This window comes from Miniopterus schreibersii (assembly GCF_964146895.1).
Source record: "Miniopterus schreibersii genome assembly, chromosome: 22".
Classification (NCBI taxonomy): Eukaryota; Metazoa; Chordata; class Mammalia; order Chiroptera; family Miniopteridae; genus Miniopterus; species Miniopterus schreibersii.
In genome coordinates this window covers 11,668,969-11,686,349 of record NC_138124.1, presented here as the reverse complement: position 1 = coordinate 11,686,349, position 17,381 = coordinate 11,668,969, and the positions used below count along the sequence as shown (strand labels likewise).

The window sequence follows — 17,381 nt, the reverse complement described above, 5'->3', positions numbered from 1 at the left end:
GAACAGAAATAAATGACATAGAGCCCAGCTGGGTGTGGCCCAGTGGTTAAGCGTCAACCTAGGATCCAGGTGATCGGGGTTCGATTCCCGGTCAGGGCACAGGCCCATGCTGTGGGCTTGATCAATGACTCTCATCATTGATGTTTCTATCTCTCTCTCTCCCTCTCCTCTCCTCTCCTCTCCCTGAAATCAATAAAGATATTTTTTTTAAAGAAAAAAATCTTAAAAAAAAAAAGAAAGAAATGACATAGAGACTAAAAAAAAATAATACAAAAGATCAATGAAGCCAAGAGCTGGTTCTTCGAAAAGATAAACAAGATTGATGAACCTTTATCCAGACGCATCAAGAAACAAAGAGAGAGGACCCAAGTAAACAAAATCAGAAACGAAAGAGGTGAAGTAACAACAGACCCAACAGAAATACAAAGGGTTGTAAGAAAATATTATGAACAACTATAAGCCAAAAAGCTGGACAACAAGGTGGGGAAAGGTCCCTGCCACCTCCAGGAGGAGATGCTGGGTCTGAGCTCACCTTCGCCTTCACTCCGCTCAGGGTCTTCACCTGAAGCTGAACCCTGCCCTGGAGACACCAGTTGGCACAGATGGTTCTGTGCTGAGAGACTGGCCCATTCAGGAGCGGCCTGAACTATCTTTTAATGAGCTACACAGAAGTGTCACAAATTTGGAGGGCTAATTAAGAAAAAGCTTTTGTTCCGTTATCAGTACAGTAAGATTCCATATGTCCCTGAATTAAAATCTCCCCCATGGACTCCTCCCAACAGTGTAAAGTGCCTGAGATAGCCAGCAAAAAACAAGCAAAACTTCTAATAAACTATCTAACCCTACAACTTAAAGACTTAGAAAGAGAACAACAAGAAAAGCTCAGAGTAAGTAGAAGGAAGGAAATAATAAAGATCAGAACAGAAATAAATGACATAGAGCCCGGCCGGGCGTGGCTCAGCAGTTGAGCATCGACCTGGGATCCAGGTGATCGGGGTTCGATTCCCGGTCAGGGCACATGCCCGGGTTGTGGGCTTGATTAGGCTGGGTCCCACCTAATGAAGAATATTATTCAATTAAAAGGTAAAGGAAGGTGGGATGGCACAGCGCACAGTGCCCTCTTTGTTCCTTTCATAGCAGTTACTGCAACATGGTATCACCTTGGTATCGATCTGTTCACTTGCTGATTGTCTGAACTCCACTAGGAAAAAATGCCCCTTCAAGGAGGGCTCCTCATCACCTCAGTATATTTGGTGAGTAATAATAAAAATAATAAAACTTACAAAACCTTTATTTTGAGCCAGGTGCCAGCTTTAGTACTTTATATATATTAATCCACTTAATCCTTTGGGGTGGAAACTATTATTATCTTCCTTGTCATACAGATCAGAAACCAAGGTTCAGAGAGGTTTAGTAAGTTGTCCAAAGTTACAGAGCTAATATGGACTAGAGCTGGGGCAGACTGTCTCCAGAGGCCAAACTCTTAAGTGCTCTGCCCTCCTGCTTCTACGTGTTGGAGGGAGAACAGAAAGAAGAATCCTTGGAAGGAGGCACAAAATAGAAGTTTTGGGGATCTTATTTCCAGGCCTTCCCACGCGCTCACGCCTCCCCTCCCTTCCCTCTGTCCTGAAGACCCCATGTGCCACAAGAAGCAAAGAGAAAAAAATTCACTGGGGACAGAAAAGCTCAGGGAGGGGAGGGAACAGGCTTGCTCAGTGTGACCTGGAGGGGCTGAGCTGTCTCTTCTATATCTTTGTGGCACTTGTGTCCAGCTCTGAATGACCAAGGACGGAGTTTGGGCTTTCCCCTGCTCCTGCTTTATTTTATTGCTATATAATGTACACACAATACCTTGCACGGATTTTAACGATGCAATGCTAACGTACAATTGGATGAGTTTTGACATTTCACCAGCACCGCGATCATGATCATCAATATTTCTGTCATGCCTCCAACGGTCTCCTCATCGCTGAAGATTTTTAAGCAAACGAATGACACAATCAGACTGGTATTTTGGAAAGCTGGTTCAAAGACGGGGTGGACCAGGGAGGCAATGGTATCTTTAGTAGTCTTTGTTTTTGATCCATGGAGCAAGATAGATTCATAAACAGCCAAGCACTTAATTTTTTTAGGTTTTTTTTAAAAAATATGATTTTATTGATTTGAGAGAGAGAAGAAGGGGGAGGGAGAGAGAAAGGGAGGGAAATATCTATGAGAGAGAGAAACATCGATGGGCTGCCTCCTGCAAGCCCCCTACTGGGGACTGTGAGCCTGAAACGGGGGCATGTGTCCTGATGGGGAATTGAACCTGCCACCCCTCGGTGCACACGGGGACTCTCAACCCCCTGAGCCACACCGGCCAGGGCAACAGCCAAGCACTTTAAAACACTCCCTGGGACACTGTTCATTCACAGGCTTTTGTCAAAATGCCAAAGGAAAAGAGCACACAAAGCCGCAGAGCCAGCCTGTATGGGTTAAACACAGAATTTTTTGGTGAAAGCAAGAGGCGGCTCTCACGAAAGCCACAGCAATCCGTGGAGAGATGATGGCCATTAAGGCTCAATCTCTGTGCTTTATGGCTGTAGGCACAGCCTCTGAGTCCCAATCCAGCCAAGCACACGCTCTGAGAAAATTAGCTGCCAACTTGACACACGACCCAAACCAGCAGACCGGGGGAGTGCAAAGTGTCAGCTGCAGTCGGCTGCACAGATCCAGGCTGTTGCCAGAGCTGCCGCAGTGGCAGAAAGGCAGCCTGGCCCAGACACTCAAGGCCACATATGCCACCAGCCTCCTGGGACTCCCACCAGCTCACACGTCCAAACACCCCAAGTGTCCATGCTCAGAAATAATGGGACAAAGTTACTCTTGTGAACTACTCTTGATTGTGCTTTAAGTGACATTAAGACTCGGGCCCAGGTCTGAGTGACTTCAGTGGAAAGGTCCCTTCTACTCTGCTCACCACCCTCAAATACCCACAGAGAGCCTAGAGCAATCTGGGGACCACTCTTGAGACCCTAGAGCCTGGTAGGCTTTATCATGGGGACTCAGTCGTGTGTGGCTATTTAATGTGAGTGTTTCCCAAAGCCAAGTGCTGCATCTGTTAAAGCTCTAGGTGACATCCATGAAAACCAGTCCTACTCATCACAGCGTCAGGGAAAACAGTAACCTCCTGCATGCGCACATTAATTAACACAGCAGAAATAGGCTTGAGTTGTTAATTATAGCGGCTTCCTCGTTTAAAAAATGAGAAACAGGCCAGCTGCCAAAGAAAAAGAAAGCTCAGCATCACGGAATAAAGTGAGAAAAGTGGAGAAAGGCACAACCTCTCTCCAATGTGTCTTTGCCTGAGAGATACTCCTCTGTTGAGATGCAAAAGGTGTCGTGGGCAATGCCTTGGAGCTGGCCACGGGCTGGGAAAGCCTCTCTGAGCCTTGCCCATGCTCCACCTCCCTGAAGGAAAGGCCTTTCACCATTAGAAAAGATGTGTGCATTAATTATTAAGAAGGGCCTATATCAAGGAGGAAGAAAACTTGCATGTCATTTTCCTAGCGTTCAACTTTTTTTTTTTTCTTTCATTATTTATCACCAGCATCCATCTGTTTGGAAAAGAAGGAGCAGATGCTTTTTAAAAAAAAAAAAAAAAATCCAAGAAAGCTTCAGCTCAAGAACTCGAGAGATCTCAGGCAGTGTAGTCACCATGGCCAGAAAACATGCATTTACCATCAAAATCTCTGAGTTTTCTTTTTCTGCTTAAAGCATGCCAAGGAAAAGTGTATTTAAGCATACTACATTCCCCAAACCACCTCAGCCCTGTGGTCACCGTTCCATTTTCTAAAATAAACGTATCAGCTAAGAATCTCCTCTTGATTCCTCTGGCTAATTCCTGCAGGTGTATAAGCATTATCCGGCCTTGTCCAAGTGGAATGTGTGTGGTCTGCTGACATTGTCAAGAAGTACCACTGGAATAAATAACTTCTTTTTTAAAAAAATATATCTTTATTGATTTCAGAGAAAGGGAGAGGGAGGGAGGGAGAGAGAGAGAAACATCAATGATGAGAGTCATTGATCGGCTGCCTCCCGCGCGCCCCCTGCTGGGGATCGAGGAGCCTGCACCCCGGGCCTGTGCCCTGACCGGGAATCGAACCGCGATCTCCTGGATCCTAGGCGGTTGCTCAACCGCTGAGCCACGCCTGGCTGGACAACACCATTTTTCATTACAGACAGAATGTGCAACCAGATATTTTACAAGCAGCTCAGCACTCTATCCTGTCCAAGAACGAAATATAAGCGATGTCTGACCAGCTGTCACTGCCCACGTGGATAGAACACATTGGGCTTTGCAGAATGCAAGACAGGGAAGGCCGTGGCTCTCTGTTCCAGAACAGAAGATAGGATTCACAGAACCTTGTGACGGAGGGCACTTTAATGGCAACTATTCCAATAGTCACCAAACCTGGGTGTGCATTAGAATCAACTGGCGGTATATCTGAAAGGCCTCTAAGCCATCTCAGACGTACTGAATCATCTCTAATAAGACCTACGCATCTGAATTTCAACATGCCTTCTCCAAGTGATTCCGACTGACAGCCTTATCTGGGAGCCTCTCATCCAAATCAGAATGCCCATAACAACATCCCACCCAAAGGTCCCACAGTCATTGCCTCAATGACTCCCACGAGAGTGAGCCATCCCAGCCTGCCCTGGGCGGTGCCAACTGTGGGGAACCCCCAACCACTGGCCCTATCGGACATGTAAGGAAGAAAGGAAGCCTCATCTGCAATTATGAGGCTGCATATTTTTATTGCTTCCACCTAAGAGACCATATAAAGAAAGATTCACACCAAGATCCAAACTGCAGACTATGAAAAAATAAGGATATATCCTAAACTTTATTTTTATCAGAAATGGTTTCGCGGTGGATTCTATTACAACAGGAGTCAGACCAAACGCCGCTTTAGAATGAACCTTACGGTCCCTGTGCTGGAGGCATCTGGCCTTAGCCTGTCTGCGCTGGGACCTGTCTGTGCTCCTGACCAGGTACCAGGATGGACTCACCCCTCACATGGACAGTGACTAGGTTTGGGATAGCAAACTGCAAAGAGCTTCTGAAAATATAAAGTCTTCCTGAGAAACAGCATGTCCCTAGTCTGCAAAAGAGCCTAGATGGCACCAGCAAAACATCTCACGAAACTTCCAGCCTTTGCTAGAACATCGAGCTATTCATCGGCAGTTCTAAACTTAAGCTGTGCACCCGAATCCCCGAAGAAAGCTTCCAAAAGTGGAGTTTCTCGAGTCCCAATGCAGACCTGCTAAAGCAAATTCTTTTGGCAATAGGGTGCAAAAAAAAAAAAAAAAAAAGATTTTTTAAAAGGTCCCCAAATAATGTAGCCAGTTCCAGAAGTGGGGTTTAAGAAACACTGAGAGGCTTGCTGCTCTTAGGTTCAGAAAGTGCCACCTGAATGTTTATAGCACTTCTAGCTTCCATCACAATAATAGCTCTATTTTTAAGAAAAGCTGGGGAGAGTGTGGGGAATCTTAGAACAACATATGTTCATCTAAGGCTGTATGGGTTTCTGTTTGGTGCCTTGTGGCCATAAGAAATCAGAGACAAATATCTCTCCATATGTTTATCAACACCCAGCAAGGCTGTAATTAATGACAAATCCATTCTATTACGATTAATACAGAAGTGACAAACAGCCACCGGGCATGCCAGACAAGCGCATGCACACTTCGGGGGCAGATGGTGTTTTAAGCCACAGAAATATCCAGTACGTGCCCCAAACCCAATCTGGTTAGTTCAGAAAGCTCGGTGGGGAAAGAGAAACTGGACATCAGCCATGTTCTCCAATTTTTGTTAGAGGAGATCAAGAGGACAGACAGGAACGGCATAAATGAGCTAGTGCTAACTCAGGATGAGTTCCAGCCAGAAGTGTTTGAGAACTTAACTCTGAGAACAGTTCCACAAATTGGCACACGGGAGAGGCATACACCTGTGCATGAAGGTGACATTTTTATTCCACTTCTCTGGGACAATCACCAGGCCTTTGGAAGAGAAAAGACTTACGTAAAATGCTAAAAGGCATTTTTATTATGTTAAAGTCCTTCTTAACGGATCATAGCTGAGAGACTTTTATTCTACTTTATAGAATTACCCGGTACCATTCAAATGTTTATTATTTGGAAAATGTAACTTTCTTCCTATCTGCTATTATTCTCAAGGAAAAAATATCACTGGCATTGTGACACTCCTGAAATGTTTGCTAATCGCTAATAACCACCAGTTTTAAAATGTTTACCTAGCCCTGGGCAGGTCGCTCAGTGGTTAGAGCATAGTTCCGAACACCAATAATCACCCTGCACGTGGCAGCTACATCGGTGCTCTACCCAGTTCTCCAGGTATTTCCACAGGAAGGGCCTAGAATCAGAACGAGCCTGAATGGCCTCTTGCAGCAACATCTTCATCAGAGGAGGCAAAGATGTTCCTGGAGGAGGAGAAGCCATGAAAAGAAAGTGGCAGAGGGGCATGAGGGGGGTTTCAGGTTGAGAAATGCCTCACTTTGAGGAATACCCTGCAAAAGGCCCCAGTGCACACGTGGACCTTTTGGAGCTCAGGCAAATGCACAACCGCAGGTGTGATCGCCAGGGGAGCTCTCTGCAGCAGTCCCAGCTCCTGGTGGAATGCAAACCTGGGAGGCCACCAACTCCAGTGGAGGTGACGAGAGGAACTGGAAGAGGCCCAGCCAGGGTCTGGTTGCCATGGCGCCAAGCCTTGCCCAGGGACCCTGCAGCCTGGGACTGGAAACAGGAAGGCTTGGAGTTGCAGGCTCCCTGGCAGCAAGCAAGCAAGCACTCGCCCTCTGCAGTGGATAAAAACCCTCCCCCCTACTCCTTGCCCCTTGCCCCCTGCTCCCTGCCCCCTGCTCCTTGCTCCCTGCCCCCTCCTCCCTGCTCCCTGCCCCCTGCTCCCTGCTCCCTGCCCCCTCCTCCCTTCCCCCTGCTCCCAGCTCCCTGCTCCCTGCCCCCTGCCCAGGTGTCCTTTGCAGACCCCCCGAGGGGCTCCACACATTGCTACCTGCAGGTTCACGCAGGAAGTCCAGGCTGCTGGAGACATTCTATTTGTGCCTGCATCTGAATAATTTAACACTCCCTCCAAAACAGACTATCATTAGAATTTGTCAATTCCTGTGCATCTGAGCAGACAACCTCAAAAAAACAGAAAGAAAAAAGGTGGGTGGGGGGGGAATTTCCCAGACATACTGCCTGGGCCTAGTGGAACAGGAGGGTGGCGGAAGCCCCCTGCTCACTGGTGCATTTGACCCAACAGGAAATGTGCCCTTTCATGGCCAATGAGCATAAAAACCAAGTCTGTGCCACATGCACATATTGCACGATCTGCAAGCATCTCTCCCGTCTTTCCTACTCGGCCTTCATGTTCGTCCTTTCACCAGCACACACCTTAAGGAAGGTGTGGGGTCAAGGCCCCGCAGCCACTCCACATACTTGTTTCTTTGCTGGTGGCACTGAGGTCCTTGTTCCCACAGGTTACTCACTCGGGTGCCATCTCAGGTATCAGATCGACTCTCCAGGTACCACAGTGCTGTGTTCAAGTAACCCAAAGCCATTCACGCAACATTTCATACAGAATTATATTGTTATGATTGTTCTATTTTATTATTAGTTTTTGTTAATCTCTTACTATGCCTAATTTATAAATTAAACTTTATCGTAGCTATGTGTGTGTGTGTATATATATATATATATATATATATATATATATATATATATATATATAGTATATATCGGGTTGGTACTATACCAGGTTTCAGACATCCACTGGGGGTCTTGGAACATAACCCCTGCAGACAAGAGGGAACTATTATATTTATTTTGCCAATGACTCTATCTTGAAGGCTAATACTCTCAACATACTCATTTCATGTGATATATCTACCCTCAGGCGTGTTAAATATATATGAAATGACATACACTGTCATGATGATTACTTAACCCCTGCTTGAAAAGCACCGGGATGAAAGACTTGCACATGGCAACATAGGATCTCATTTTCAGTCAGGTGGTGGGTGGGCAGGGGGTTCCAGGCCTTGGGACACTACCTGGTCCACTGGCTTGTCCTGACTCCTTGCCGGAAAAAAAAATCACCACTTACAAGCTGCAAAGTTGATTTTCAAGGAAAGAACAGAACAGCTTTTGCATTCTGACACCTCCTCCTGCTCTCCCGTCCCACCTTCTCGAGAACAGCCTCCGAGGATGACTCATTGGTGGGAGAGGGTGAAAACAGCTCCTGGGAGGGGGCGACAATCTGCCAGAGACAGAGCAGGGCTGGTGACGGGATTTGTTCCCCAGGGGGTGGAAATGCAGCGTCTGCCCAATCTCAGGTTTGATTTGAGCCCTTGGGATCAACCTGAGAAAGATAAGTGTTCACAGGAGTGCGCTCCTTTTTTCCCCATGGAATATGCTCGAATAGCTGGGGGATGCTCTTCTCTGCAGAGCGCCAAATGTCACTGTTCACTTTCTCCTCCCAAGTCTCCTTACAGTCCATAAAGTACATGTCATTTCAAGGCTTATTATGAGGAAAAGAAAATAAAATCTCAAAGAACTACTCCTGAATCTGCTAAGCTAGGCAGAGTTAACATAGAAATCCTGGTAAACCCCTGGAACTATTTCTGCACCCCAACATTCGGGAGTTAAAATCTGAATTTTGCTTATTAAAGCATCATGCCAGGGCCCAGCAGAACGCTTGGACCAAGTGCCTCGCTCTCTCTTCCCCTCCACCCACCCCACCTCCCCACCGGCATCTCAGCTCCCTGCCCATCCAAACACCCTTCTGGGCTGTCTCTCGGCCCATCCTGTGTTTGTTATACCTCTGGAGTATTCCTTTTCTTTCGCATCCAAGAGCCTATTTGTTCCACAAAAAGAGCTTTTCTCTTTTTTCTTTTGCTGTTTTCCAAAATGAGGACAGGGTGGACAATCTGCTTCTGAACACCTACTGAGGCTTTCTGCCAGAGGATGCAAGAACTGCTGGACAGAGCTGTGGGCATGGGGGTCTGGAGAACAGAACATCTTCCCAGCAGCCTCAGAGGGCACGGCCTAATGAGCTTGCTCTGTAGCCGCCACACCAAGGGTGCAGAGCATCTGTTTCCTGCCTGGCCTCTGCCCCTTAGTTAGAACATCCCAGAAATGCTTAAATTCACCTCCCATGCTCCCCAGGCCGTCTCTTCCACACTTTTTTCTGTAAAGAGAAAACCAAGCACCCAGGGGAAGGAAGGGTACAGAGAACATCTCACGAGCATCTGCCACATGTCTAGCTCAGAGCTGGAAGCTCGCAAGGACACCACAGGGTGCATACAGTTATTATCCCATTGCACAGGAGGAACTGAGGCAAGCTCAGAGAGGTTAAGCCACTTACCCGACATCACACAGCTAATGATGGATGGGCCTAGCGTTAGAGTCCAAGTCTTCCAATTCCAAAGCCCATGCTAAGGGGCCTATGGGACAAAAGGCCAGAATGAACCGCTCAACTGGAAACTCCTTCAGAACAAGAACCAAGCTTTAAACACCTCCATGTCCCCACACAGCACACACCACAGAAAGGGTCCTCCACAGGCGGTAAGAGACTGAGTGAATGCACGCCTAAGTGAACAATTTAGTGAAATGAGATGTTTCCTTCTTCGGGTGGTCTGTACCCTGACATGCTGATTACGTTTTATGAGAAAGCCAAATGCAGAGTGACACCAGTGACCGAGAAAGGTTAGCTTCTGCAGCAGACAGCGCAACTGGAAGGAAGCACGGTGTGATGAAAACGTCAGGGCTGCCGGCCAAAACAGGGCCCATCCATCCCCTTGGTGGCCCTGAGCTTCCTTGACTTTCACACACGGTACTAACACCCTCGCCCTGGCCTCACCAGGTGGAAAGATCGACTTCAGAAATTAGGGTGCAGCCAGCGTTCAGCGTGAGTGTATCTAAAGCTGGCCAGCTGATCATGACGCAGAAGTTTTCCCAAAGGCCTGTGCCTACCTCGGGGAGGGTGACTGTGGGAGGCTGAATGGTGGCCTCCCAAAGATGTCCACGTCCTAATCCCTGGAGCCTGTGAATGTGTTCTTCTACGTGGCAAAAGGAACTTGCAGATGGGATTAAGTTAAGAATCTTGAGATGGGGAGACTAGCTTGGGTTGTCTGAGTGGACCCACTATAATCCTAAGTAAAAGAAGGCGGGAGGGCCAGAGTCAGAGAGAAATTTGAAAATTTCACCACTGTGCAGTCAGTGGTGAAATTTCAAAGCTGCTGGCTTTGAAAATGGAGAATGGAGCCACAGGCCTAGGATGCAGGTGGCCTCTAGAGGCTGGAAAAGGCAAGGGGACAGATTCTCCCCTAGTGACTCCAGAAGGAGTGCAACCCTGCCAATACCCGACTTTAGCCCAGTGAGGCTTATTTTGGCTCTGATCGCTGCAACTGTAAAATAATAAATGTGTGTTATTTTAAGCCACTGAGTTTGTGGTAACTTACAGTGGCCATAGGAAACAAAGAAATCCCAAGGTCTGGCTCTCACCCTAAATCAGGTGTCTTCAGCCCCACAAAACAAGTCTCTCCCTACTACCCAAGCATCCCAGACTGATTAGCAGCCAGAAAGCCACTTTGCTGATTTGCAAGGAGAAATTTACGTGTAAGACAGATGCTCATCTCGGAATCACCAGCACCTCTTAAGGATGTCAGATGTGTTCTTTCTTTACAATTGTGACTGTCAGAAAAGTAATACATTTAAAGCACTTAGAACACAGGCCCAGCCAAAAGTAGGCACTCACCAAATGTCAGTTATTATCATTATTACCATTATCATTAATATAGTCAATCCAGTGATGTTCAAGTACAGTAGACTGGGGGCCCTTCTCTCGCTTCAAGATGACATATTTTCCCACCCTGTTCTTTGTGCCCTGGTGTTAAATTTCCAAGTTCTCGAGGAAGCCTCACCCCTTGTACTGACTGTACAGTTGTGATTACAAAAGGCCAGCTGGAATCCCTGTTGGATGATCCGTAGGATCTGTTTCAATAACTCAGCAAATATACGTGAAGCCATGAGTACAGTGCCTGGCATATAGAACAGAAACTCATCAAGTGCTTAAATTCTCACTCATTCGCTCCCTGTTATGGGCTGAATTGTGTCTCCTCAGAATTCATATGTTGAATTCCTAACCCCTCAGTGCCTCAGAATGTGACTTTATTTGGAGATGGGGCCTTTAAACAGGTGATTATGTTAAATGAGGACCTTGGGGGGGGGGCAACCCAATCTAACTAATGTCCTAACAAGAAGAGATTAGGACACACAAAGAGACACCAGGGATGTGCACACACAGGGGAATGGCCATGTGAAGCATCCACAGGGCGCCATCTACAAGTCAAGGAGAAGGGCCTCAGTGGAAACCAACCTGCTGGCACCTTGATCTTGGACTTCCAGCCTCCCGAAATGGGAGAAAAGCTTCTTTTATTTAAGCCACCCAAGTCTGTGGTCTTATGTTTTGTCAGCCCTAGAAAACTAATATACTCTCCTTTTAAGAACAGATGTCTTTTGCATCTCTGGACATCAGAAAGCTGTCACACGAATTAAAAGAAAGTCCCTGATCCCTCTGTGGGCCTGAAAAATTTCTGGTTTTGAGGCAAGAATGCTCATTTTCCCACCAGAACTTGGCTGCTGTGCCCAACGCTCAGTTGAGGGCTTCTCACTTCCTGAGGAAGGGGGAGGGGGTGCATTAGCCCCACAGTCTCCCCAAGAGTCCCACGTGGACAGTCATGTGTCGTAGTCTCACAGAGGAAACACCACTGGCAGATACGAAAACATGTAAAATCATAAATGACAGACTCGTGACTTCCCTGAGGGAATAAATAGCAGGAACAGATGGGTCCTGAAACTGGGAGGTTTCACTTAAATCTTAATAAATAACATTTTGATAACTCAATGAGTGTGGTAAGAAAATAGCAAACCAGTACCAGCAAGCCGAAACAGCTTGCCCACCCTGGTGTTAACCCAGGATGACTTTCCCACGAGGAGGGGCACAAGGTTCTACGAACAAATGATTTCCTGAGGATTTGCAGCAACCTCTCTGAACTGGCAAAGCTGAACACCTTGCGATGGGGTGGCATCCACAGCAACACAACGCACCCCCTTTTCCCTATGCACATCTTCTGGGCACCTCTCTGGGCAACAGTCCTTGACATGGGCCCAGGTGATTTCCAGGTAAAGGGGTAACTTATAGACTTTCAGAGGAAAGAGAGTAAATATGCTCAGAGGTCAGGACTGTCTCCCCTGGAGATTGCTTATCCAGAAAATCCAGCCTGTCCCCAGTTACTCTCCTTGCTCATCTCTGGAAACCTCTGGAGAAGACATGCCCTGCAGAGAGAAAAGATGACAAGTCCAAAGGCCTGGATCACAACCACGCACCAACTACGAGTGACTCAGCTCCTTTGCACTGTGGGAATAATATTTGCTACTTTGCAGGAATTTGTTGGGAAGAGCAAACGAGGTCTACTCCTTAGAAAATGGTAGGCAAATAACCGGAATTCGACAAATGCAAATTGATCCCGATTGTGTCCCCCAAATAGCACAGTGTGCACGGGGCCCCAAGAGTGTATCCTGCATGGATCTTGACTTTCTAGGTTATTCCGGGGAAACAAATGCAGGTTCTCTGGCTTTATGGGCCTCCCACACTGCCTCTTCCTCAGGCCCTTGTTTCAATAGATCTGTTGGAAAGTACAGGATGAAGAACAGACAAAAGGCTGGAGAAGATGAGCCCCAGATGCCAAGTTTCTTAACTGGGACATCGAGCTTTGTGAAATGACTCAAAGATGTCATTTCACGCAAGTAGAAGCAGCAGAAAGGATGGAGAAGGAGCCAGAACTGGGGGTGCCAGCTCTTCAGCAATCGTGCTGGCAGAGAGCAAGAAGGGGACTGGTGCCCAGCTGGCTCACATGGCATCAGGATGGAGCAGAGCCAGCCCACCAGGAGAAAGCTGAATCGTTCAAGATGATTCTGACGTGGAAATTAATCCCAGGCACCCTGCTTTCCCAACTGAATCCCCAGGGGGGTGTCTGGGGACCCCATCTGTGAGCTTCATGACTTAAATCTTGACAGAGGGAGAAAGGACATATTTGATAAACATCTTCTCTGATTCAGGCTCTGTGCTTGTTTTACCTGCATCCACAACACCCCTGGCCTGATTGTAAATATACCAGTGAAATATGTTTCTAGGACCTGACATAGTGGGAGTTTGCCCAGTGGGAACCGTATAGCAGATACAAGGAATACAGTCTTTGTAGTCAGACTCCTGGAGCCAATGGACAAGCGTTACTTTTAAAACTAAAATTAATATAAACAGATGCATTCTTGAGGTGGGTGCAGAAGGGTAGGGAAGAACTGATCCCCAGTTGAAATGAGGGCCCACGGGATTCAGGAGAGCTGATGTTCTGCTTTCCTTTGCTTCTATTTTTAAGCCAACTCCTCTCTTTTCCATTCAAGTTAGTGAGGGCCCTGTTGGGTTTGCCCAGCTGCTGTGTCCATCTTCAGCAAGCAAAGAAAAAATATAAAACAGTAAAATTATGAGAGAATATAATAGCCCCGAAAGCCCTGGCTGGTGTGGCTCAGGGGTAGAGCATTGGCCTGCACACCCGAGGATGGCAGGTTCGATTCCCGGTCAAGGGCACGTAACTGGGTTGCAGGTCTGATCCCCACCCCCCGTCGGGGTGCATGTGGGAGTCAACCAATCGACATGTCTCTGTCACATCTATGTTTCTCTCCTCCCCCCCTTCCCCCTCCCTTCCACTCTCTCTAAAATCCATGGGAGAAAAAGGGACACCTGTAATATTTTAAACAAAAATAAAATTTAAAAATAAATAAATAAATAAATAAATATAAATCAATCAATCAATCAATCCATGGGGGAAAAACCTCCCTCCTCAGGTGAGAATTAAAAAGAAAAAAAGGCATGGGTAGAAAGAGATTCTACCCAAGAATTGTGAGTGACTCTAGAAGACAAATGAAAACAACAGAAACAGAAATCATAACTGAAGGTTTACTCTGTCACTGGGTCTCAGCCCTTGGCTGCACAATACTAGCACTGGCAGTTTCTTTAAAAAAACTTAGTTTCCCAGCCCCATCTCTAGAGTTTTGGTTTCAAATATTCCCTAATTGCACCAATAAATTTGGGTAATTTCAAGTTCCCTTACAAACACGAGGCTCAGAATTACAATAACAACCAGAGCCAGGAGGGAAATTTGTCACTTGCTAAATCCAGGCAGGTCACCAAGAGGCCCAGATTTAAGCATGAGAATAAATGAATTGCTCACCACAGCTTTGTACCCGCATCTCAAGTGACAGAGTACCTCAGGCACAGCTTACCTTCTTTCCTCAACCACGTTAGCCATTTAATCCCTCCCTGAAAGCTAAGGGATTGTCAAATTAGCAAAAGATGTCTTTTTAAAAGATAGCTCTTACCACTGGGAAAAGCTTGTTCCCCCAGAAGTGCCAACTCTTTGCTCCTTGCAACACTATGCTCTGTGTCAACATTTTATTTATGTATTTTGGACCCCGCCTTAGTCTAAAAAGTGGAGCAACTTGGCCGAGCATCCTGCAGAGGATTCCTTCTGCTGCTGGCCAGGCAGAAGCTGGGAATAAAGCCGGAGCCCCAAGCGGATCAGCCAGTGTGCCCACACCCCTAGGCCCGGCCTCTGCAGAGAGAGCTCATTACCCAGTGCATAAAGTTTGGGAGGCCACCAAATAGAGCTGAAGAGAGGAGCGAAGGAGCTATGAGAGAAGCCAGAAGTGGAGGAAAGAAGTAGATGAATTTTGTTCATTCAACTCAGAACATGAGTGAAGCGTAACAACAATTATCATTATGGTGACGACGATGCCCCTCCCTGAAGCTGCTTTGGTTTAGACTGGCCCCTCTGAAGCTGGTGGCTTCTGTGTATGCAGTTTTCTTGGGGCCAAGTTCAGCCTCACTTCGGTCCCCTTCAGTGCTAAGGAACCTCTCAGAGAGGGACCCCTGTGTCCCACTTCAGGCCTACCATCTGTCCCTGCGTCCAGCCACTTCTTCGGGTAGATGTGCCCCTGTCATGATCTGGCTACTGTTTGAACAGCCCTGGGGCTCCTGTTTCTTCCCTGTGCTTTATGCTTCCCCCCTACAGAGCCTTCTGCACTTTCCTAAACCCTCGAATGAAACAGAAAATGTTATTTTATTCCCTAGGCACTGTACCACCACCGTCTTTCCCTAATGGTATGGGGTATACTCCATTAAGCGTCCTGCCTGCCAAAATGTCCAGACCACTGTTGGCACCAAGCTCTACGTTTTCATAGGCCCCAAACTCCAGGGTACATGTCAAGCCCTCCAAACAGCTCCCTTCCTTAGTTCACTTCACTCCATCAGCATCACAAGTGGAAGGGAATGCCTGCTGGCTCGCAGGTCAGCAAACACTCAGCCAGGTACGAGATGCCACCACTCCCCTCCTTTCTAGCACCCCCAATCGACAGGAGGGAGTCTTTGGACTCCCTTCACTTGACAAAAAGTCTTTCACCTCAAGCAAGTACTTCGTATGGGCCAAGATTCCAAAGATTCTCATTTCCCTTTCCATCTGTATATATATGTGGACCCAGGAGCTTAGTAGTTGAGGGTTCCAAGGCCAGTGCTATTACTTCTTGGAAACTCACAAGGGACCCCTGTTATCTGTGGCTCACTTTAAAAAGCAGAGTCCCTACGTCATCTGATTTTCAGATTTATGCCCTGAATGCCCATTCTCAGACAATAGAAAAGTCCCATCCTGTTACATATTTAATTTGCTTTGGTAGATCAAATTATCGTTTCCAATTTTCTCCCCCATGTGATATGATTATAATCCATATTCTCAGCCATGTCACATTGTAATGTTTTCCACTGTGAGGAATAGACTTCCCACCTCATTGATGTTGGGTTTGGCCATGTGATTGACTGTGGGCAATGAATGTTAGCAAACATGATGTGCACAGAGGCTTTAAATATGCTAGTATAGTTTGGCACCCTTAATGGCCTCCTTTCATTTATCATGAGAAGAACCTGACCTGCACCATGAAGAAGAATCTCTCCAGTTGACAGTGAAACTCGTGAGATAAATTATGAGTGGGAGCCACTGAGATATCTGGGGCTGCCTGTTACGCAGCATTACCATGCAGTAATAGCTAACTAATACACTTGCTTGCTATACGCCCAACATTTTGCTGAACACTGTATTATCTCACTTATTTCTCTTAACAACTGTATAATATAGAGTATTATTATTACCTTTGTTTTACAGATAAACAAAATGAGGCACAGAGCATTTAAGCACCTTTAGTAAGGGAAGATAAGTGTGTGCTCTGGTGCTGACCTTGGGCTCAAAGCCGAAATGGCACTTATGAGCTCCCTATCAGCACAAGCCTGACCAGATCCCAAGGGCTGAGGCCATTTTTCTAGCTCTGTCAGTATCTGCAAGAAAAATGAGACAGGCTTCCCTTCCAGAATGCATGACCCTTCTCTGAACTTTGAGGAAGGGAAGTCCCCCGGGGAATTCTACCCCAGGAAAAAGCCTGCCTTTGTGAAGTGCCGTCACCCAACCTTCTGCACGGTCTTGTCATTCTCTGCCTATTTTTATTCTCTCTAAGCAAACATCTCTGGATTTTTCTTTTGAATATCATACTATTTCACATTTGCCAGCTGCTGGGATTATACAAATAACCTGATAATAGCAAAGCAATATGCTGTCCGGTGTTCAAACAGCACCACACAAAACAAAGCAGCCGAGGTTGCCAGTTCTCAGTCACAGCCTGCAAAGGAAGGCCACCCCCACACTCCCAGTTTCGAGAGCACAGAGTAGCAGGCGGTTTAGTCCCAAGACGGATTTTTATTCTTCAACTTCCAAGATGTTCTATGCACACGGAGAATGCAAAGTCATGTTCTTTGGCAAAATAACTCATTGGTGTGATTTCAGTGACACACTTTTCTCTTTTAACTGAAGTTGGTGGTACCCCTGATGGGCAGCAATGGGGCTTACAGGTCTTCAAGTTATACACAAGCTAGCAATTCTGAGGGCAAGGACCATGTCTTCTTTACTTAGCACTGACTCCAATGCCTCGCACAGTGGGCAGTCAATAAATATCTGCTGAATAAACAGATGTAAAAGGGATTTAAGGAAGAGTGGGGACTCGGTCTTTGAATTTTGCATATATTAATTCTTAAAATGCAAGGTTAGGGCAAGCAAGGACAGGGTTAAGAACCCCTTAGAAAGAAAAGGAAGGGAAGATGGAGATACAGCCAGACTTTAAAAGTCTTTGACACTCACCAACAAAGCTACCACTTTGTAATA

General features: G+C 46.6%; 1 protein-coding gene across 7 annotated transcripts in view; it reads right to left on the bottom strand.

The window, feature by feature from the left end:
• Nucleotides 1–17,381, bottom strand: part of SV2B (synaptic vesicle glycoprotein 2B) — a 73,176-nt gene that overhangs the window by 45,765 nt on the left and 10,030 nt on the right. Inside the window, exon 2 of one of the 7 annotated variants that reach the window (XM_081124344.1) lies at nucleotides 9,431–9,509. The exons of the other annotated variants lie outside the window; for them this stretch is intronic. The gene's annotated coding sequence lies outside the window, so the exon portion shown is untranslated. The remainder of the gene's footprint in view (nucleotides 1–9,430; nucleotides 9,510–17,381) is intronic. 7 annotated transcript variants of the gene reach the window in all.